The 23,859-nt window shown below is 40.0% G+C and overlaps 1 protein-coding gene across 1 annotated transcript in view; it reads right to left on the minus strand.

The window, feature by feature from the left end:
• LOC307039934 (solute carrier family 66 member 2) overlaps positions 1-23,859 on the minus strand; it is a 57,010-nt gene that overhangs the window by 21,196 nt on the left and 11,955 nt on the right. The window lies entirely within an intron of this gene.

The raw sequence follows: 23,859 nt of genomic DNA on the forward strand, positions 1-23,859 counted from the left end.
CGGGGAAAAAGACGAAAGGTAGAAAGTGCAGCAATAAGAGGGTTCCATTACAGGAAGCACAGAAATTCTGCAAAGACAGCACTCCTAGATCAATACTGTGCATATCCTTAGGTGAGAGGAACAAAGACAGATGAGGTTCTTAAGGGCTTTCACATTTTTATGAGAGTGGAATAACCTGGCCTTTTTGGTAGGGCAAGGCAATACATTTAGAACGTTTACTACCTTTGACTCAAAGCTATCTCTCCAATGACTCAGCGCTATTTATCATTCGGACACTGTTCTCTAAAAAAGCTTCTCAACTTGAATTAAAAAGAGTGTAAAGCACCAGACGAGGACTGTGAAATATATCAATATTATGTATAAGGGAGTAGATATAATCCACATGTTGGATATTGTTATACCCTGTGTTGTTTTTTTTACAGTGAAGTGTAATTGTCAGAATTTACCAGACAAAAAATTCAGATTCAATACTTTATTGTCCATTAAATAAACATAAAAGGGACATTTGTCTTATATAAATAAAACAACAGTCACCATATGACAACATTTATATATCTTAAAGTGACGAAGCGGCATTTTTAGTATAAGTTCTGAGTAGTTTGTTCTTCCACTGGCTTGTGGTTCATACAAATATCAGTCGTATACGTTTGAGTCAAGGGGGATGTGTTTGTGTGTTGGAGGGTAGACTTAATAGAACAGGCTGTTATCATTAAATATGTATTATTATTCATTTTTTAGCTGTTCTGTTCTTTGGCTTTACCTGCTTGATGGCAAAACCAACCATATCGTCATAAAATTGATATCCAGGTATTTGTTTGAAAGTTTTGGGATATTAGATTATTTTATACAAGAGTAGAACAATTTAGCCAAGACTTCAAAATTCCCATTTGTATAGCAACATCAAACAATGTCTCCTCTAACAGCTTGGAGGCTGGTCCGGAAGCTGCTAAGTAAAGCTTGTTCGGGGAAACATTTGGCCCCACATCTACATTTTCGTCACCATCAACCATCTCCTAAATGGACCATAATGCGAGATGATCGACAATCTCTCATTGCTTATGTATGACCATGGAGCTGTAGAAAACCTGCTGATATCAGCTAAAGGGGATTGATGGCCAAGTAAGAGCGCATTAGTGAGCGTGGTGACTGGAGGGTGACACAGCACTCTGCCGAGCACCTGACTTCAACATGTGCCGCTGTTACCTTTCACACCGACTCAACGGGCTGCATGTGTGTGCGTGTCTCGACTCTCTATACAGATGAAAAACAAATAATGTTGACAGAGAAGACTGATAAAATACACTTCTCAAGTGTGGCCATTTTAGGGCTGAAACAACAGATTTTCAAATGGGGAATATATCTATTGATTATTGGTTTTGATTAAAAACTACACTATAAAATGTCCTACTGAAGTTATGCTTAAAAAGTGGCAATTTAATAGAAAAGGAATCAATGACAATTATCTGTTGACATAATTATGTGTGTTCCTCTGCTTGCTTTTCTAAAGGTTAATAGCTGTCAAACTTATAACGTTGACTTATTAATTATAATTAATAAGAAAGTTATGCATCAAATCTAGGGGTTTGGGTGATATTTTAATATGATGATTTGTCATTTTATAATGGAAATCATATATCGCGACAAAATGATGCCATCTCAATGCAAAGCCTGTAATTAGTGAATCCAAGAACATAAGTTTTCATTGTCTTTACATCGCGGCTGTAAGTGCTTCTTTGTCTGAACACGCCCTTATCCATTCATATCACATCACAGCTATACTGTACATGGTCACACAAACATATTCAATACGCACACACAAAAATGCACCGAACACCAGACTGGGCCATTTCCCATTCCACTCCAGTGAGCTGCATCTGATGTTGCATCGTGGGACAGACAGAGTGAGACATCTCGCAGCGAGTGCAGCGTGGCATGTTTGTGGCACACAGCGAACGTGATTAATGGCTTTATTACCGAGAGCCACAAAAGACACATCGCCCGCAGCTGACAACTTACATGCGGGGCGGAGTGAAGAGCGACAAACACACACACATACACACACAAACACGCTTTTCAGCTCTCTCCCACACACACTGCTTGACATCGAGTCACAGGGCATGACAGATGTCTGTCCTTGCAAACTGTGATACTGACAGAAGCAAAATAGCTGAAGACAGAGAACCTGGCACATTTCAGCTTTTATTCACAAGTGCCTCTGCACTCCTGATGCCCTTTTTACTTCAACACAACATCAAACCCGAGTCATGCAGACACTGGCGGCAGCCGAGGGGGAATGTATAGTCAGGAAAAGACAGGCCACTCTTTATCGGCAACATGAAAGCCCTTTCATTTCCTTTTGAATGAGGCCAAGGTGGTAAAGTATAAACATGCTGACAGCAGCAACAATGAGGCGAGTGGTGTTTCAAAACTCCTGTCGACTTTTCAGTGTAGAAATCCTCCAGCTGACCCTCTCATATGTTCATCTCTCCATTTTTTATTCAGTTTCTTCTCACTATCTCCTGCTTATAGGCACACGCACACCAATAAACTCAGAAACACCCACTTCCCCTCTTCTCCCCGCTCCTTCACTCTCTCTCTCATTTCCCACTTATACAGCTTTGCATGTTTACCTGCATGATCAAATTGCCTGGAAGTGTATAATGAAGACAGAAAAGCTATGCATCATTCATGAAGTCAGCGGTTTTATTTGTCCTCCTGTCCAGCATCATCCCCTGGATTCCTCTGACCTGCTTACTCCCTTCCTCTCACTGCTTCATCCTTTTCACCCAACATGCTGACTCCAAAAACTGAAGCGCAGTCCCGAAAATATGGGCTTTGAAGATTCAGTGAGAAATGTTCGAGGATTTTCAAAAGAGTCGAAGGGGAGAGGATGACACAAGCTGTCAAACCTTCCACAAATTGGCTATTAGTATTTACTTTTATTGTTTTTCACTTTTCTACGATTGTCTGATGAGAGAAAATAACTGCAAAACAAAAAAGTTACAAAAACTGCAATAAACACATCAAATAAATAGCACATTAAAACAATCTGCTCATATGTAAGTCGTTGAATGAATAGAACAATACTGTAGCTAAAGCCAACATTTAAAAAATATGTAGCTTTCTTGAAACTGTCCATTTTAGTACCTGATTGGACTTGAATAATACGGAGTGTGGACTTGTGGCCGGAGAGGTGCCAGTTCACCACCTGGGCGCTGTCAAGGTGTCCTTATGCAAGGCATCAAACCCCCAACTACTCCCTGATGCCAGAATATCTATATTATTGTGGATGTGTGTATTTGAACTGTGAATTCAACAAACATATTGAAAAGATGCTAACCCGGGGATACATATAGGGTCTTCTTCTTCCTCTTCTTCTACTGATTATGTTGATGCATTATGAATAATGTGTGGTTAATCTATTCTTTATTATTTGGGATTCTTTTTGGGTAACGCATAGCCCAAAGAGTTAAAAAGAAAATGCATATAAATATTAAATTGGATGTCATACCATTGTGTCTCCAAATATGTCCTCACCTCAGTTAATGTTATGTGTTATCTGTACAGACAGCAGTTATTTGACCTTGGGGCTTGGGCGCCCTATCGTATAACGATTAGCTGGTGCCTGTTTTCTCAGTCTCGATTAATCTGCTTGTTGGGAGATGACCCCCTTCTTACTTCTGAATACGCATAAAGCATGGTTATACAATATGCTATGGGTCAGAGAGTCAACCTTATCTGATAGAGTCTTCTGGAGCATGCTTCTCTGCAAGAAACTGCTTCTCTGGGTCACGATGGTTTCTCAGCAAATGTCTTTGTAATTTCTCCGACCGTCATTTCCAATAAATCTTAAGTGTCTGACGACAGTTCAAAGCTCTGTTGTGTTCCAGTTCTTTCCTCCAAGAACTTCATCAAAGTAACGATCGAAGCTTTGAAGTGTCCTCACTTCACACCGTTCCCTGCCAATCTGTCCTTCCTAATGTTTTCCAGATACTTGGTGGCAGAGGATCGTGAGGCTGCTACAGTCACCCGTTTGTTTAGTTAGGTTTGATTTAAGTTTATACCCGGTTTGGCACCTTACTTCAAAAACACACACATATCCAATATTCTGGCACACTCAAACAATTGATTATACCAACACCCAACACCTTAATAATCCTTAGCTTTATGTACTTTGGTTCAATTTAGTTAGCAATATATCCTTTGTTAGAGCTTTATCATGGTGTGTCTCTCTGTTTGTTGTGGCCTTAGAGCCTGGCCATAACAACACACACAGACACACACACACACACACCCCCCTCTGCGGCTGCTGTCCTGTCACCTCAGGCGAAGACAGGTGGCCTGGCCTTTTCCAAACAGCCTGTCTGGTGTGTATCGAGGACAGGTCCGCACTTCAAAGACCCCAGAGACTCCGGCGGCGGTGCCAGGAGGAGGTGAGACGCTCCTTCTTCACACAGTTTTTTTTTCCACAAAGCCCATACAAGATCAAACAATTCAATTACTCAAACGAGCAAGGATGCAGCCGCCAGGATGTCTACCTGTGTGTGAAGTTACTCAGGGAAGATGAGAGGTCGCTGGGATAAGTCAATCATGTTATGCTTGAGTGAGTGTTCAGTTGTAAGTCTGCAGGTGTGACATCCTTAGCAGGTCTATCTGGGGTGTAGCATTGTCATTTCAGCGCAGTTTGAGCCTTAAGGTGACGAAGCGTGCCCTGTCGCCCAAACTCAATTTGTGTGTCCCGCCCCGTCGTGTATTTTCGGCCGCGCCGACACCTTCCACGCCGATTCTTTCGGTAAAAGGCCGTCGGCTAAAGAAATCACTCTGATTGGTTGTTCAGCTTAGCGAATCAGTGCATGAAAAGCAAAACGGAAGTGAGGGACTCAAACAAACAATTAAGAAGGCAAATCTGAGATTTCATTTAACTCCAGCTCTCGACACAGGTTCGGGAAAGCCCCATGAGCTTCTCGCTGTAGAGTGAAAATGGAACGCACACGCTATTTGTTGTTTGTTTATATCACGCAGTCTGTTCTTCATCTCTCGGTGTATCACGCAGTCAGTCTTCCGGTTGTTGCCTCTTTTGATTGACGAACACACACTACCGCCGCCTGCTGGTAAGGAGAGTTATTGCCTCTCACACATGCGCAGTTCGCACGTGCTACTTGGCCGTCGACTGAAGTCTTTGCGGTGTGCGGGGTGCGGTGTGCGACTGTTGGCCAAGACGCAGGAGACGTGAGGCGACACAACAGTCGGGTCCGTTGGGACGTGTTATTTGGTGTCAGATTGGTGTGTAGGGGCCTTTAGAGCACTCTCACATGAGCCGCACAGAGGAGGGACGGATGTGGGTGAGTGAATGAGAAAGAGAGGGGGAGTAGCCACAAGTCAGTCAGGTAGATGTACAGTAGGAATGCTAAACTGGCAGTATTTCCCATCAGGCCGAGCAGAGAAAGCTCAGTATGGAGCTGAGAGTGGAGAGACAGTGACGAGGAACGACAATGACAGCTAGAGAGCTTGGAGATATGCTGATTCAGCACCGTCAGTCAGCCAGCAGAGCGACTCAGCTCTGTGGAGTACGCTCTGTGTATTTTAAGATGTGTGAAAGATGTTTCTTGGTTTGTTGGCTCACTGGTCTAATGGACATACAGCATGTAAAGGTTTTATTGCGATTTTTTTCACTTGATGTAGCCTCTCCACTTTTACCACTTCCAGTTCAAACACATACGTTTTTGTTCTCCCGCTTTAGCAGTACTGTAAAAGATGGATTATATTTGCGAAATATGGTTTTACAGTAATACATCTATCCACTGTTAATGGCGAGCAAAATGATGGGAAAATGACAAAAAAACAAGCTACCTGGCGAACGTTAGAATTATTAGAATTAGTCACCCTATGGTTAAACTTGCCACGCGGACCTGTGTCTACCCTTCTGGCAGTGAGTGTACTTTTAAAAACACTGCCAATTGTTTCATCTAGATGGTAAAGCACAGGTTCTTGCCATCATAATGGTTCAGGTATTGTGCAATCATTTTGTTAATGAGGGGGAGTGATAATGTCTGTCATATATTGATAATGTTTTCACAATATGAAAATAGATAGCATCAATAAATTGTATGTCCTTTTGTTGTCCGAGGAAGGGATGAATGATTAACCCTGACGTCAACAGGTGCAGTTATGTAAGCATCTCCATGTATGTCCTATTTATGTTATGTCTCTGAAAAAAAGTAAAAAACAAACAAACAAAAAAACAATGCCAACATCTGTTTTTTTTCATCTGAGAAAGTGTCATAACTTAATAAAGTTCAGTCAAAAGCTTAAAGAGGACGTATTATGCTAATTTTCAGGTTCATATTTGTATTTTGTGCCTCTACTACTGTACCATGTTTACATGCTTTTACATGCTCTGAAACCAGAACCCAGTCTGCTCTGATTGGTTAGCTGTTGTGATTAGTCAGCGCTTAGAGATGTCCCGCCCCTTTGCCTATTATGTACACTGGGTTGGATTGCTAGCCAATAGAACCATAACATGCAAACTGAATTAAAAAAAATGGTCAAGCAATATCTGACAATATCTATGAGCTGCCCCTACTGACCACTTTTGCTTTTTTGCTTATGGACAAGCAGTAGTGACAGCACAGGCCCAGAACAGCAACAACATCCTTTAATACTGCCTTGACAAGTTTTAATTTAAAAACCACAGGCTTTCTGCACTCATTTAGACAGAAATAAAGTTACTGGACCATACTAAACTCTCTTTCCATCAGACTGAAAACCAAAGAGCTTGTTTCTCCAGCAAAAATATGACATGGGTTCACCAGCAGAACACGTCTGAGTGAAGACAGATAGGAAAGGGTCCACTGCTCTCTGTCTCCCTCTCTCTCTGAATAATAGAAAAGCTTCTAAAATAATGTCCATTCATTTAGTGACTCTTTGAATGAACCACACAGAAGCACACACAGGAACAAATTGCCTCCCCAGTGGACTGAGTCTCTGTATATTTCACTTGAGGGCAGATTGACTTCATTACAAATCTGCTTTGTCTGGTAAAACATTTGTTTCATTTATTAAGAAAAATATGAAAAATGCTGACTCAGCATATTGCATAAACCAATCACAAAATAATTTTAAAACACTATTTTTGTATTTATATGGAAAACAATAATAGGGAAATTAAAAATATATATTTTTTTCCATCCTTCCATTTTCTTCTCCTTTCCTCTTGCTAAACAGTTTGCTTCCGAGTGATGCCATGTTAGACTAGAACAACTTTGGCACTGTGTTGAGTAACGGACGGCTCGAGACCAGTCATGCGTTAAAGGGGTTATTTGTGGCAACAAGCAGTGCTATTTCTGCCCAAATCCGTCCGTCTGGCTTTGTACATTTTCCAGGCTTCATCATGTCAGCTTGCAAACTGAACTTTAGGTCTTCCATCATATATAAAAAGAACAACCGACCCACAATAGAGGGCTGCTATTTAAGTAAAATGTTCTAATTTAGAGTAGTCAAGGCATAAACAAACGAATGGCTAAATTACTGGAAAGCGTAACAACAAAATGTGTGAGACAAACATAGGCAATGACATTTGCAATTAAAAGGAAAAAAGACAATTTAGTAAATATAATTTGCATTAGGGCATCAGGAATTAGATAACTAGTGCAGTGTCCGTTCGGTATGCGCTTGTGTGGCTGCATCTTGGGTTTCGAGATTAGTCTATTTACGTTTTTACGGTATAGTTACGCATTAAGTGGGAACGTTCCGATGAAAATGTTATATTTCGTCTCTTAAGACAAAGCCCCAGTTCATTTGTTCACCTCAGATTTGATAAACACTTTGGAAGATAGATGAAGTTTAGGCTGTGCCCCTTCTTGGTCGTTTTGGGCACCTGTACCGTAAGTGTATGGATAAATGTGCGTTATGCACACGCAGACAAACACACTCTTTTCTAATCGAGGCGATTTGATGAAAGCAAACATAAAGAGACGTTCCATTAGCAGACGTGTCTCTTCGCGGATGGAGCCACACTGCGGATTGATTTAGTTGCACTTCATTCTAAACAAAGTCTGTTCATGTGCAGTGCTGCTTGTGAGTTTACTAATAACTTCACACGCAGCACTGCACTCCCTCAGATCCTCAGCAACACACACACCAAGTATGAAATAGAATGATCCAAGGGTTGGCGAGATATTCAAAACCAAGACACACTCATTCACACACACACACGCACGCACGCACGCACGCACGCACGCACGCACGCACGCACGCACGCACGCACGCACGCACGCACGCACGCACGCACGCACACACACACACACACACACACACACACACACACACACACACACACACACACACACACACACACACACACACACACACACACTTCCTATTACAATTCCTGATCGCATCTTGAATATGTACACAATATTGCACAAAAAAGCCGCAATACGCACGCAGAGACACTTGGGAATCACAACTTCCAGTGGAATTACTGTAACGCTTATTTGAATAGTTGCTGTGTTTATGTTGGCCACAGGGGAAAGGGCCAGAGTGCAATACGCTGTAAGGCACATTATGCATTTGAGTTTAGTTTCAGCTTACATATTTAATCCAGTTTCTGATGTGCTGCCTCAATGCCAAGTTGCAAATACATGCTCTATTTTTATCTCCTATTTTTGGTAAATTAACCAAATAAGTTGTAACAGACTGCCACATTGTTTCTTTAGTCCCTGACAGCTCTGCCGTGGTCGCTCTAGGCTATGTCTGGTCTAATCAGTCAAAAAGAAAAAAGGCTGTCTGCATCTTTTACTGCATATCTATTCACAGCCACCACTGACACTTTCATTTGCATAATATTTTGTGTATTACTGAAGTCATTCGGGCGAAAACTTCAAAGTAATACAGTCCCAGGCCAACAGCTTACAGTTGCTCGCTTGAATGCATAATGGTGAGGCAATATAATAAAGGTTTCCTTTTGGAAACTACAAAGACTGTGCTCTAACCTGCATGGTTCAACCCTATGATACATGTGATATTAGGACTTTTAACTTATACTAATTACTACGTTGATGAGTTTAAGAGCAATTATTTATAAAAACACAAACTACTAAAATTAAAAAAGGTCAATTTCAGCATATTTATAAAAAGATTCCTATTTTCAAATCAGTCTTTCTCTCTAACAATCACATAAGAGTAAATCTATAACTGTTATTAAATGTGGCCAACTAGCTTCACTTCACTAAAACAAAAAAAGGCAACTGCTGCTCTGAGTAAATACAGTGCACAGGCACAACAAAGTATTGCAAAGCTGGCTATAGATGCTACCTAGCTTACAAGCTAACTAGCTAGGCTTTCTTATCAGCCTGTATTTTTCTGCTTGGCATCAAAACAAAGAGTTGTTAACTGCGTCAGCTTGCTGGTTTATGCATTATCTTGGCAGTTATACTTCAAAGGTTCCCCAAGAGGAGGACAAGTAAATGTATGAATAGTAAAATAATATGATCTCTTCTCTTGGATTGCTCTGGCTAACAGGAGCTAGTTTGTGAATTAGCAGATGCAGAGCCTGCTAAAGCAAAAAGTATAGAGTAAGCATTTGCATGGAGTTTTTATGGCGTGAATGTTGTCACTAGGTCTCAGCAGAATCAGTGTACACTTACACCAAAATAGTAAATACTGAACTCTTTAAACTTAACTAATGAAAATGAATAAAACCACATTTTATAATGACTTTTAAAAGAATAAAGATAAGTTTTACTAAGTTATATTAACATACAGTATACTGTGCAGTTACTGTATGTATAGCTACTATAAACGCTTCAGCATATGATTATGTATGATTATAATGAGTTCATGTCTTATTTATTTAGTTATTTCTCCCAAGTTCAACCAAAAAAATATTTTTATCCCCTGAGTTTCTGCAGCAGTAGCACAACTAATGAGCTATAGAAGACCCACAACTACAACTGTGACCGCTTGATCTCAGCTTCTAATGGAATCCACATCCGAGGACGTTTCATAAAAAAAGAACTCTGGATCCTAAATACATCAGATATCAACTCATTCACTGACGGGATCTCAACAACCTTCACATCAAACACAAGGCAGGAGCCACTAGTATGATACTCCTGTTCATGGATGGATTGAGATAGACAGAAAACGTCTGCTTATACATTTTCTGTAAGCAAGACGTTTTGGTTCACGACAGGAAGATTGATGGCCTTCTCATATTGTTGTTGGCGTATAAACTGACAGAATACCGTATTTCTAACATTTTGTTATAGCCTCAGTTTGATTGACAGATCTGGCATGCAGTTAAACCCACACTTACATAGCCATCATCCAATCTACCTTTTAACATTCATTCTCGCTCTAGCGCCTCCGTCCACTTTTGTTGCTAGAAGTCATTGGCAGGCGCCTGCAGCCCTGAGATAAATGAGGAAGTCAGTGAAGCTTCGAGATGCCACAACCCCCCAAAAAAGGTTCAAGGAACATATTTCTCTCTGTACGTATACATTATATGTGAGTTTGATTGTGTTCTTTCATCTGCAATTGCAAGGCTAGGCAATCATTTAAAAATATTTTTCATTGATTTTAAGTTGAATCATCAAACCATGACTATTTGACCATTTCATTCTTCTAAGGCCTATTGATGTTGGATAACCATTCTTAACATCAGTAACATGATAATAATTTCAATTGCCTCGCTCTGGGTTATTGTAAACATCACTACAATCGATTTTCTTAGTCTCTCACCATTTGTGTCTCCCAGGCTCTACTAAAGGTCATCATAAGTCCAATGTAGGGATGACAGGAGAACCAATTCCTCGGGCACCAGGTCGATAGCAAATTCTGAAGATGTGATGGTGCTTATTTTCCTACCGTACCAAAGGAACATGGGGGGCCTTGAGATAAATGACGTCCCAGAGACAGTAGAATGATCTTCCCAGGGAGATAGACAATTGTTTCCCTCATAATGCTACATACATTTTGAACAGCACATTTGTGATGCAATCAGTAGGAGGTGTGTTAGTTTACACACTCTCTCTCGCTCTAGGCAGCCGATTGTTGTTGATTTATTACGGAGGAATCTAATTGAGACTTTCACTGGTATTGGTATCTAACACCGCATTTACAGTATTCTGTCCTCCCTGATCATTTTCACAAGTTGCACAAAACTATGTGCAAGAGTTTTTTTTTTCAAAGATTTGTTCAAATTCTAGGAAAAGTAGAACCGGTCAGAAAAAACGATTACAAGATAATTAGAACTGATCCAAAATGCAGAAACAAATAGGCAACAAACACTGGAGGTGCCATGATGTCATCATTGAGCAGCTGCTGTCTCAAAATGTCCTTTTCCCTGCACTAGATTGTGCACTAGAAATTGGCACACAGACTTCAACGACACAGTGGGAACCTTTCGATCCCAATTACATAAAAAAAAATGTGGAAGCAGCCTTGATCTAGGGTCCACGGTCGGTTCTAAGTTACTAGTCACAGAAAATACCAAACAAGACCTCTACTCTCTAGTCCCTTGCTGTTCTCATTATTTCCTTCTCTCTTACTCTGTATATCACAGCCCCTCGTCCCAGAAATCTTCTTCTCCTGCAACTATCGAGTAATGTGGGTTCATTTAAGCAGAAAAAATTAGAAATATAAAAGCCCTTCATTGGCGTTGTCCTTCAGTTGTCCTGATAACAGCGTATAAGCCTTGATATCTTGCAGCACAAGCCAGCTAATCCCTAAATGTCTCAAATATTTTCATGATCAGACTAAATGGGTTGTGTCTGCAGGTGGTTTAGCCTGAAGGAACTTCAGCGTTAACTTTTTGAAGTTCCTTACTTGTTTTGGATTTGCTGTCTGCAGCAAAATCAAAGTTTCACGCCGTTTTAAAGAAAGTGATGTTCTTCCGTTTCATGTCTTTCTCAAAGGTTATCCAGTGTAACGAGTGAGCCGATATGTTTTCATTTAATGGTCGTGAATTGATGAGTTGTTACCTACTAAGGCAAAACACTGAGGCTATTTTAGGCAAATACTTCAAACCAGTTTACCCAAATCATTCATTTTTAACTACTCTCTATTAAATAATTTCTCAGAAACTTTAAGACAGAATGACTCTTTTTCACCAGCAGTAGGATATTGACTGGAGAAACTTCAGGAGATTCCGAGGAGGCAAAACATCATAGGCCTCACTTTTATTAGTGCTTTCAAACCAGTGTTGGCAACTCGTGCTGTCAGACTTGGGTTGTGAATGCTCCTTTGGTAGAACATCAAAACGCCAAGCTGACAGTGTGCAGGGAAGTTCATCTTTTTCGGCTGTGCTAATAATTGTAACTACATAGTACCCATCAGTATGTGAACAGCAACATGTTTTGTGTTGTTCTTGCTCTACACGATGGATTATAAATAAAAAAATGACTGAGACTAAAGTTCTGGCTTTTAACTTAAACAGCGTTTGACATTCATATACATAATGAGCAACACAATTTGACTCAAAAGGTTTTTCTTTCAGTCCTGCAATTTAAGGATAACGGGATTGTTGGCTGACTGCCAAGGAGAGTTTCCATACAAATTGGTTTGCATGACATAAATGCTCAACCTCTCCTGCTTTTTCTTATCGTGCAAATGTGCCTGTGATATTACTTGTGTGTGGCTGCATTTCCATTGAGGTAAACATCACTCACAAACCTTGTTATACACAATAGGCTGACCACTGGAAGAAGTCACTATTCAAGTTTTTAATTTCATAACATACTATATTGGATAACTTGGCATCATGCGGCATTTTCATATTCCCATGCTCAGTCATGAGAGTGCTCAAGGTTGTTCACAAAGTTTGCACAAATGTTTCATGAATTACTTACTTTGACGTGCCACCTGCTCATTTGGAGGTGTGCTTTCATGAGATTTGATCATGTGCGTAATCAACATTTAAAAAATGCTGTATAAATTCACAACAATAATTTTCGCCTCAAGGTTGTATGCCTCTGCCAACTATTTAAGTTGTAGTTTACACTTTTCAATGTATGACCAACATTTCATCACAACATCATTTTATACTTTTGGACATTTGTGTAAATAGTCAAGCACTTTTGAGAGTTTCTGTGACCTTGACCTGTGTTTAACCAAATCTGATCAGTTCATCCAAATGGACGTTTGAGACAAATTTGGAAAAAATATATATTCCAGCTGCATAAGTATTGTGAGCATAAAGATGGGGGATGATGAACAGACAAGTCTTTTTGGCTACTGGAACAGAAATAAAAGGGTTCTGAAAGGCTGGAGTTTTAATGTAATGGCAATTGAGCGGTGTCTTATGGACGTTAATGGTCCCCTATTTTACTGTTTTTCATCAATATATTATGGGTCTCAGATATACACAAAACATGTCTCTGAAGTGTTTGGCTCTAAATACCAAACAGATCATGCATTGCAGCATCCCATAATCCCCTCTGTTTCAGCCCTGTTCCAAAAGTGCTGATTCTCTGTCTGTTACTTTAGATGAAAGTAAGGAGCCACTCCCCACGCCCCTCTGAGAGGTATTTGGTTAAAAAGAACACAATGGTGCTCTAGGAGGAGATTCAGGTGATAAGGTGGGGGGGGGGGGGGGTACCTTGGTTGGATATTAGCTAATGGTTACACAAACCAGAACAACGTTATGACATCATAAAGTGGCCAAAATCTGATCAGCTCATTTTCAGACAGGTTTTTATATAAATGGATCAGGACAAAAAGTGAGAGAATCTTTGTTCCTGAAACGTTCAGAATCTCTTTACACAGAGGGGACACATGTTGATGTATAAAATACATGAAAAAGTGGATTTTGCCTTGGGGACCTTTAACTGGGGAGAGTGGTGAAACTACAGCGCTGGAATACTGTGACCTTGGCTCTGAGGATATAATAGAAGAGATTGACGGAGAAAGAAAAAGAGGTCAGCTTAACCCCACATGGGCTCTCTTATTCACTATCATACTCTCTCTGAATTGGTGCAATTGCTCATGATGTACGTGGAGACAAAAGTAAAGGTTCGGTTGTGTACTTTCTTGCCCTGCTTCCCCCTTGTTAAAGCCAAAGTTAAGTCCGTCTGTGTGTGAAGGTGATCTCGTCCGATAATCAGCTGTTGTCCAGATGGGAGAGGCGTGAGGTGCAGATAAGGACACGACAGCACAGGAAACAGGGGACCAGAGGGGTCCAAACCATTTGTTAGGGTCTACTAGGGCAGACATGTTATCAATGGTAGGCTTTCTTCCTATAGAGATAAGCAGGTGTAAATAAAAGATAATGAGTCTACACACCAAGGGGGGAAAGGGTGGGGGGGCTATTATTGGCTGCAGAATGACATTGTGTATGTCTAAAGCCGTCCAGATCAAACAATGTGACCTTCATGGCCGAGAGGATGGATATGGATGATTTGTGTGGTTTTTAAGGTCTGAATATATTGGCAGTTAAATTAGCTTAGTTTAACCCACACCGACACATGCATACAGACTGTTCACAAGCATTATAATGCAGACATTTATCTTAAAAAAACTTGATTGATGTAGGTTCATCTTTGAAAAGGCATACGCATCAAAGTGCTGGGAATGAGCTCGGAAGGTTTGACAGTGATAAAAAGTGCATATTTGTCTACCGTATATAACTTATACGGTAGACAAATATTCTAAGTTAATAAAAGCTGCTATTTTTCACATTGTACTCTCAGATGTAAAGGAAGCGCAGTAGCTGACAGTCTTATCTTCTGCCATCGTTTGATTTTGTGAGGCACTATTGTATAATTTACATAACTGGCACTGACATTACATGCAAACTGTAGCAACAGAAGATAAGAAAAGATAGAGAGATATTATATTATATAGCAATTCGGAAATTGATGCGTCAACACTAAAATCATAATTACATTTTTATACAAGAAACTGGATATCTGTATCTATTGTGGTCTAGTCGCTCTCAGGATTTGACACAAACTCCCACACACACACACACGGCCAAACCGCCTTCTTCATCTTCCTCGGGGTACAATTACCTCATCATCCAGTCTGAACAGTAATTATCACAGCAGTGCCTCATTAAAGTCATTATTTAGATAGAATGTCCATTGACCTTCCTCACTATCCACCTGGCTACTTTTCTTTGTTCCCTTCTCTCTGCATGTGTTTAGTTACCAGCTTAAAATAATGTCTGTGGCAGTTCATTGACACTTTTCATACCATGAAAGTGGCCATTTTTATACCCTCTATGGCAAACAGCCGAGAATAAGCAAAAGGTATATCATGAAAAATATGAAAAACAAGCATGCTCTCAAAAGCATTAGCAGTACAAAGAAAGAGAAAGTCTTGTATTGATCGACACAAACTGCTCTGTAAAGTGCTTTTAGCATTGTAGGTGTGGATCGATATAAGACATTTTCTCTGTCTTTTAGCATTCCAATTATGTATTTATACTATCTCTACACAAAGGGGAGACAAAGAAATATTAAGAAGGCATGGCAAACATAATGTAAAAGGAAAATGCTTTTCAGCTGTTTAGATTGGGTGTAATAGCTGTTCATTTGAGTCTCAGTTATGAAGAAACCTTTTTAAATAGTATATGTTAATTTGTGTATGAGCAGGGGGAAGTGATGCCTGTCAATCTCTAGATGGTAAAAACAAGCTATCAATTGGTCCTGCAGGACAATCTGCAATTCTGCCTCTTTTAACTTTAAATAGTACGCATTCAATCAGAGTGCAATTAGCTTCCCAGAAATTTTTTTTTTTTTCTCTCCAATCCAATGACAACAACATCATTTGCAAAACAAATGTTCTGCTTCTCCATTTCAGATCACTCTAAAGTAGACACAAAATGCTAATTTAATGCTTCATGAATGTAGGTCTTGTGGTGATTTGTGTCTACAGATCCGTTAGAAAGAGATTTAAAGACTTCATTCTTGTCATGACAATTAACAGTTAGAGGAACCAGCTTTAAAAATTACTCATTCACTTCACACACAATACTAGAAAACAACTGTCCCATCTGAACCCTGATTGATGTTGCAAACTGTAACAAACAGATTGGGATTGTGGGAAACATTATTTCAATCTCTCTGTCTGTACACACAAACTGAAAGATTGACAATAAAGTTGACTTTGACTTTGAAACACTTCACATTGCATGTCTGGGCTTGTTCATAAACAACTTTAAAAAACACTTCTGAATCTGACCAGGTAGGATTTGCCAGAAGCTCCCCTCCTGTCGAAGACATGTCTGAACATGTCTTGTTAAAAATGAGGTGCTTCCATTTTGCTAGACAACTAAGTCGTGGATTTGTCTTGCTTGTTTTTAAAAACCTGACCCAGATTCAATAGGATTCAGCAAGCATGTTCTTGCTGTGAGGTTGCATCAGTGTCCACTTGCTTGAGAGAGAATAGGAGATAAATAAAGACACATTTATATGGTGGGGGAGAGAAGTTTAAATTGCAGTCCATACTTCTGCATTGAATCCACTCCATAGCCATCCCAGTTTGCTTGGTTTAGAATGCTAGCTACGGCTAGCAGCTGTAGCTATCCAAGCTGAAAGTAAAGCTGCATCTACTTGATCTTTTTTTTGCTCTATGTGAGGTTTGGTGCAGATACTTGTGGTGAAAATAGCAAGTTCCCCTGCTAGCTTGCACTGATTAGCACAGCAGTAATCTGATTAGTTACGTGTTGAAAGGTCCACTTTGAGTGCAGCGCTTTGCGACAAATTTTAAGTAGTGCGCATCGCAGAGGATAGCAACACCGTATGGTCGGGACTCGGTACCGCTCCCACCATAGAAACGCAAAGTCAGCACCGTTTCGCTACAAGTCACGCGAATGCATCTGTATGTGCGCTACTTGCCGATATATTTGTGTACTGGTGGTAGGAATTTTGGTGGGCTAATAAATTCAGGCATTGTTATTTGCTGTACCACTGTTTAACACTAATTTCCCCCGACTCCTACCCAATCTGCTCAGTTCATTGTTTGAAGTACATTAAGAATCTGAACAGCAAGGATATTAGCAATCTGTTAATCCTAGCCCACTTGAGCTTTATTCCATTTTTTTGCTCTTTTGTTTATTTACATAATTATCTGTCTCGCTTTCGTGGAAGTATTTGATCTGCAGGAATATTGACAAATTATAAAATGAGTCACCAGAAGCATGCAAAAAAAGACTGTTAACAAATAACAGACAAACTCTTGATAGCCTAGATTCCCAGAAACAGAGGTATTTTTCTCGCCAGCTTTAGATGTTTGCAACAGTCTGAGTTTACTGCATGTGTATGCGTGCGTGTTTGGGTTGAGGGGAGTCCTGCAGGCACCAGTGTTCTCAGGAAGCACAGTGGGAAATGTTGGAGGTGAGTCAGAGAAGCATGCATAGTCTGGTGTCTCATGGATGGCAGAATGCCCAGCGCACAGCATTGCCTCTCCAATTAGGACAGTGGGAAGCAGGCACTCTGCTACATACTCTACTACACACACAGCTGTAGTTCCTCTACCTCTACAGATTGGATCACCCCAGAATTTTGTAGGGTTTGAAAAACGTTTCTGTAGGAGCAGGTGTTTTCTTTAAATAATGAAAATGGACTAACCAACCCAAGTAGATTTAGCCATGCCATTACTTTTCCTTACACCCTAGATAAGGTATTTCCCATACCCCAAAAATATACTTGTTGAGAATCTTTATTTATGTAATTGTTATTAGTAGTTGTAGTGTACATATGTTTTGACACAGAAAGAGTTTTCCCTTTCAAACATGCTTTGCTTTATAAAAAAATAAAATAAAAAAACACTCATTGGCATACCCTTGGATTGGTCTCATCAGAGGACGACACACTGAGCATAAGGCCATGAGAGAGTGAAGGACGAGAGGTTGAAGTCAATCTCATTGTAATTTTTGACTCAATGAGGGAATAATGAGCTCAAACCTCAAAGGGATGTGTTTATCATGCCACCTCCTTGACACTGTGGAGTCAAGGACTAACATGCATTAACCCTCAAACAGAGACAATTTAGCTCTGCATAATTTATTCGAAAGGGTTCATACACTCTGGGAATTTGTATTCATTTAGTTATTGGTGTGTGGATCTAGTAATCGAGCCGGTTAGGACACAATGCAGCTGTGACAGCCACAGTGTAAAAAAAGGGGCTAGGTGGAGAGAAATTGAACTGAATCAATTAAAGAGCAGTGTTCGAGCTATCCCTTGATTTGTATTATTTAATAGTTAATCTTTTTTTTGTGCAATTCGACCAAAGATAACTAAGCAACAATGATTGAATTGTACTCCTCACATGCAAGAAAACATATGATAAAGAAAAAAAAGGAACAATTTCAAAACAAATTTTAACAAAAACTAAATGCTAATTTGTTCGGCTCTGAAGTAAAGACAATGTTTCCAAAAGACACTATAAATAATGAAATTAAAAAACAATAAACTATGATAATGAAATCATATACAATAGGTTGCATGTTAATCATGTTTCATGTAATGTATGCTAGAGGTTTATATTAAGAGCAAAATGTTGATGAGATATAAACTAATGTGGTTTCCTTTAAGCTTAAGTCAGTATCAGGAAAGGTTTCAATTACTACAGTAACCTTATTTATAACCTACATTTGATCAAATATATTGATATCAACCGGCTCTGCCACAGCGAGGAAATGAGGATGTTCCTTCATTGACTTAACGGGCACTCAGGAGGTATTGACTTCATGTTCGGTTAGCAGGCATCCGGCCGCCTGATAAATGGATTGCTTTATCAATACGTCAAACACACACACAATCTTGTACCTAAAACAGAACAAATTCCCTGACATATGACCTAACACACAGTCTCTCACACACACACACAGTCTCTCACAGTCTCTCACAGTCTCTCACACACACACAGACAGACAGACAGACAGACAGACAGAGACACACACACACACACACACACACACACACACACACACACACACACACACACACACACACACACACACACACACACACACACACACACACACACACACACACACACACACACACACACACACACACACACACACACACACACACACACACACACACACACACACACACACACACACAGGTACGATATCAGGACTCGGAAACCAAAAATAAATTCAGCCATTATTAATGATGTAGTGTATAACAAAAACACATACACGCACTTTGGAGGATAGCAGTTTGCAGACATTCTTACTAATGTGGGACAACAAACAGCCCTCGAGGGCCATGTGACATCAGAATGTTTTGGCTTAAATATCCAACAACTTGCTATCACTCCCCTTGCCAAATGCACAACACTGACTGGGGGAAAATCTTCTTAATGTTATAAAAAAAATGTATCTTCGGTTTTGGAAAGTGTTTTCACATTGCGGCTCTTCTATAAGCTTCATCTTGAGAACTTACAAGGAGAAAAATAATCTTCATAAATACCCTCCAGGGCACGTTATATCATTTCAATTTTTTAAACATTCAAAGCACCTTTACTATACCTGAATTCATTTGACTTGCTAATTAGTGTCGCTGTTATCAGGGGTTTAATTAAACACACTTGACGTTGAAAATGAGCAGAATATTTTGTCAGTGTGTTGTAGGATATGTAAATTAAATAGGTTGGGTCTGTCCGTGTCGATGTGTGTGTGTGTGTGTGTGTGTGTGTGTGTGTGTGTGTGTGTATGTGTGTGTGTGTGTGTGTGTGTGTGTGTGTGTGTGTGTTTGTGTGTGTGTGTGAGTGTGCTTTGTTACACCTTATATTTCCTGCTGCAGTGCTGCCTGAGTGTTTCAGATAAGGGTGAGTGGCAGAGTCATCATATTCTTCACTGCCTTACTAACTGTTTTTTCAGAAACGATAATATGTACAAGACACAAGGAACCTCACACACACAGAGCTGGCACTCGCTTCAATTAGGCCCAGATCTATGACTTGCTCTAGATCAAGATCTATGACAAATACTGTTTAAGGGGCCCAATAATGTTTTTTTGGGGGGGTGTTTTCCCTGTCCTGTAGTGTATTCTATAGATGTGTATGCATGTAAATTATCTGCATTTAAATTATCTTACTTTAAATCAAGTAAAAGTCAACTTTATAGTCAATCTCTCAGTTGGTGTGTACAGACAGAGAGATCGAAATACAATTTCCCACAATCCCGAATATACACAAATTAACCATCAACTAGTTGTTGATTAACATGCATATTAGCAGTATATTGGCCCTTTATAAAACACTTATTAATGCCTTATTCTACATTACCATGTTCTACAAGTAATAAGCCATTAGTTGAGAGTTTTTCCTCAATAACCCTCTAATTAGTGCTTATTTATTGCAAGTTAGGAAGTTATTGTACATGAGTTTTGGTCTTAATATGCCCTGCTCAATATGGGCCTAATAAGGCAGTAGTACCACAAGAATAGTAATTATACCATAATAACACTTAACAAATATGATCTATTCTTATGTAACAAGGCATGAAACTATAAGTGTTAATGGTGTCTCAATAACTCAAAATTAGGTATTTATATCTAAGAACATGTTCCCTATTTTAAAGTGAAGTCTTGTTCATAACCAGCAGAGTGGTGCAGTTACGCGTCCTAAAACCCGGAAGTAAGCTGCGCATGGGTTCCCTCGACAAAAAAGCAATGAGATTTCTCCATAGGATTTTGGAAAATAGCTTGAAATAAGGTCTGTGGAAAACGAACCTGTTACTGTTGATAAATGTACGTTTTGTTCAGCCGGATAATATCCGCATGTCTACCGTACTTTTATAATTTTCTAATCATAAATCTAATCGATAGATTTATGATTGATAGATTTATGATTCTAAAATGATTTTTTTTTTTTTTTCTAATCATAACCAGTCACAACAGAGTTGGCCAGCTACCCAATAAGAGCAGACTGGGCTCTGGTTTCAGACAGAGGGTGAAAAGAGGTGCTGCAACACAGGCAGTATGAGAAAAAGAAAGCACTTTTTGAACATTAAAGCATGTAAACATGTCACAGTAGGGGAACAAAATCCAATTATAAAACCTGAAAATTAGCACAATAGAGCCCCTTTAAAATTCAAAGACTAATCTGAAAAATTGCATCCAACCTCAACGTTGCAATATAACGATGACTCAGGGTCACACACAACTCATCTGTACTGTACAGGGCTGTAATGTGGACAGTGGCATACTATCTCCCAACAACTGGGCAGTTAAAAGTTCAAATTTGAGTGCAGCCTGGTTAAAAAAGAGAATTGGAAGTGAAAGGATAAGTTATTCAGAATTCTCCCCTCTTCAAGTTGTCTTTGACCGAAAGAAGAAAAAAAGCACTGCGCCTCAAGATATAGTTGTGTGTCTTTTGAGTCAGATGCTTACGGTGGCCCTGAAGTGCAAGACACCACAGCATTTCAGAAAACACCACAGCATTTCAGAAAACGCCACAGCATTTCAGAAAACGCCACAGCATTTCAGAAAACACCACAGCATTTCAGAAAACGCCACAGCATTTCAGAAAACGCCACAGCATTTCAGAAAACACCACAGCATTTCAGAAAACACCACAGTATTTCAGAAAACGCAACAGCATTTAAGAAAACGCAACAGCATTTCAGAAAACGCAACAGCATTTCAGAAAACGCCACAGTATTTCAGAAAACGCAACAGCATTTAAGAAAACGCAACAGCATTTCAGAAAACGCAACAGCATTTCAGAAAACGCAACAGTATTTCAGAAAACACCACAGCATTTCAGAAAACGCCACAGTATTTCAGAAAAACGCAACAGCATTTAAGAAAACGCAACAGCATTTCAGAAAACGCCACAGTATTTCAGAAAACGCAACAGCATTTAAGAAAACGCAACAGCATTTCAGAAAACGCAACAGCATTTCAGAAAACGCAACAGTATTTCAGGAAACACCACAGCATTTCAGAAAACGCCACAGTATTTCAGAAAAACGCAACAGCATTTAAGAAAACGCAACAGCATTTCAGAAAACGCAACAGTATTTCAGAAAACGCAACAACATTTCAGAAAACGCCACAGTATTTCAGAAAACGCAACAGCATTTAAGAAAACGCAACAGCATTTCAGAAAACGCAACAGCATTTCAGAAAACGCAACAGTATTTCAGGAAACACCACAGCATTTCAGAAAACGCCACAGTATTTCAGAAAAACGCAACAGCATTTAAGAAAACGCAACAGCATTTCAGAAAACGCAACAGCATTTCAGGAAACACCACAGCAGTTCACATTGGACGGAAAGGGTATCCCTAGGGAGAACACTTCTTGCTTGTGATTGGACAGAGCCAGCCAGAGAAGCACTGCTGTGATTGGTTGTTTTTGCTGCCAGTCAAGAAATGACGCTTCGTGATTGGTCAACGGCCGATAGCGCAATATGTCCCAACGTGGTCCCAAGCCGTTAGCACACACTCACAGCTCCTCATATATGTTCAGAAACTGGACAAAAGTTAAACATGTACAAACCACAGACTATTTATGTCATGGTGAATACAGTCGCTGCTTTATTTATGTCTGTATGACGTTGTTGTGAGTGTGGACGGAGCAGCTACAGGTTAGTTTAGCCTGATGGATCTGACTCAATTCAGAAAACACGCATTTTAAAAGCTTTTCGCCTGCCGTCTTGTTTGCAGACTTGTCAAAGCGTTAATTCATGGTTTTTACTAACCGTTATCAGTATGTAGTTACTTCGGCATCACTTTGGAACGTGTATTACAATTAAATCACGGTCAAATATGTTCATTTTGTTGCAGTTGGTATCTCCCATATAATTTACATGGAGATACGCCCCGCCCCCTCTCCAGCGCGTCTTGTTTGAATGACAGGAGCAAACACAGCTGACAGCCGCGCTGAAACTCGAGCGATTAGAGCGATGCGAATATTGGGTAGTGTACCATAGTATTTACATGGAGATAAGCCCCTTAAAAACCATGAATTAATAAAGCATTAATTCTGTGTTTACTCTTGTCATTCAAACAAGACGCTGGAGAGGGGGCGGGGCGTATCTCCATGTAAATCCTATTGGAATCGGATCGATCAGGCTAAACTAACCTATAGCTGCTCCGTCATCCATGCTCCGTCCACACTCACAACAACGTCATAGACATAAATAAAGCAGCGACTGTATTCGCCATGACATAGACAGTCTGTGTTTTGTATATGTTTAACTCGTCCAGTTTCTGAACAGATCTGAGGAGCATTGAGCTCTGAGTGTGTGCTAACAGCTAATGGCTGATGTGTTGGGCCAATCACGAAGCTTAATTGTTTGACTGGCAGCAAAAACAACCAATCACAGCAGTGCTTCTCTGGCTGGCTCTGTCCAATCACAAACAAGAAGTGTTCTCCCTAAGAAATACCCTTTCCGTCCAATGTGAAATGCTGTTGTGTTTTGTGAAATGCTGTTGTGTTTTGTGAAATGCTGCAACGTTTTGTGAAATGCTGTGGCGTTTTGTGACATGCTGTTGCGTTTTGTGAAATGCTGTGGTGTTTTGTGAAATGCTGTGGCGTTTTGTGAAATGCTGTTGTGTTTTCTGAAATGCTGTTTGGTTTTCTGAAATGCTGTTTGGTTTTCTGAAATGCTGTAGTGTTTTGTGAAATGCTGTGGTGTTTTGTGAAATGCTGTGGTGTCTTGCACTTCAGGGCCACCGTAGATGCTGTATAAAAGTAACGTATGTTTTTGCAACAAATGAACCACGGACTGAGCACACACATTGTTTTAAACAATTCCTGTCACGCTTCCTATGTCTGCTCGGCTGCACCTCTCTCAAAGAGGTTATCAAGAGCAAATTGAAATTGCTTTCACCACTTGAGTGCTAATGGTTTTAAGGATGACCACAGGGTCAACAGCAGCTATCAACAGTCC

This window comes from Notothenia rossii (genome assembly GCF_949606895.1).
Source record: "Notothenia rossii genome assembly, chromosome: 5".
Classification (NCBI taxonomy): domain Eukaryota; kingdom Metazoa; phylum Chordata; class Actinopteri; order Perciformes; family Nototheniidae; genus Notothenia; species Notothenia rossii.